The sequence below is a fragment of the Dipodomys spectabilis genome, unplaced genomic scaffold, assembly GCF_019054845.1.
Source record: "Dipodomys spectabilis isolate Male_0828 unplaced genomic scaffold, ASM1905484v1 ptg000247l, whole genome shotgun sequence".
Taxonomy (NCBI): Eukaryota; Metazoa; Chordata; class Mammalia; order Rodentia; family Heteromyidae; genus Dipodomys; species Dipodomys spectabilis.
In genome coordinates, this window is record NW_024870924.1 from 3,128 (window position 1) to 4,599 (window position 1,472).

Here is a 1,472-nt window from a genome sequence, read left to right on the forward strand (position 1 = left end):
TCACTCTCTCTCTCTCTCTCTCTCTCTCTCTCTCTCTCTCTCTCTCTCTCCCCCCTCTCTCTTTCTCTCTCTCTCTCTCTCTCTCTGTGCATTCACTAGTCCTGGAGCTTGAACTCAGGACATGAGCCCTGTACCTAGGATTGTACAAGGATTGGAGCTTGGTTGTAGTGGTATACCTCTGGCTAAGTCAGGTTATTTGGCAGCTGTCAGCTCCAGACACCCGGCTTACTCTGGGATGAGGTATTTGAAGTCCTATCTTTACAGAGTTGCAGTCACAACATTCAGTCTTTTTTTGGTGCCCATCCTGGGTCTTGAGTAAGGGTCTAGACACAGTCCCTATCTTTTATGCTCAAAGCTAATGCTCAACTGCTTGAACAAAAGCACAACTTCTGGATTTTTATGTGCATGTGGTAGTGAGGAATTGAATCCAGGGCTTTGTATGTACTAACCATCACTATACCAGTGAGCCCCAGGAGTGACAAGTGTATAAAAAGATAAATGTGTACATTGACACACACACACACACACACACACACACACACACATATATATATACAAATATATAAAACAAAACATAGATGTCTGCATATTATGAAATTACATATATTATATTACTACCAATTATTGACAATTAAATTATTCCTTCCATTTTTAAGTATCATGGTTGAATACATAATAAAGTATTAATTGAAAATTAGACAATGTAGTATAATTGTTGTGTAGAATTTTATAGTATACTCATACACTAACTACTAATTTAATTGTTACTTTTATAACATTTGTATGGATGTATATTGGAATGCATTTCTTAGAATCTCCCGCCAATCATTAGTGGCAGTCCCGGGAATTGACCTCCAGGCCTAAGTTGAGGTTTTGTCTATGGCTTCCCTAATAGCCAGGCAAACATCAGCATGCAAGGTCATGTACACTTTCAGGGATTTGTCATTTAGACTCAGTATGGTCACAATGCAAAGGGAAAAAAATATAAAAGCACCTTCTTGAACTTCTTAGTTTTATCCTAATCTTTTTATTTAGTTATTTTTTGACAACTCTGATATTTTAACTCGGGTCCTAGGATTCCAGGATTGGCTGTAGCAGAAATGCTGAGAACTGAGTTCAAGGCCCGTGCTGGGCCAAAACTTAATAAAATAAAGCCCTGGCTTGGAATTTGCACCATTTTTCTGGCAGGCCTGGGATTTAAACTCAGGGTCTGAGTCACTCTGTGCTACAGTGGGTGAAGGGGAAGCTCACCTTCTTTGAAGACAAGAAATTCAGACCAGTTCCCAAGGTCTGAACTGAAGCCCCAGCAAAGGAAAACATAATATTCATATATGATATCTATTCACATACATGGGTTTAGTGAGTATGACGTTTATTACCCTTATTTTTTAGTATTATTACCCATATAACATTTCATTTATTACATCCTATCACACTGGATATATTTGCATATGAATTATACATCATACTGA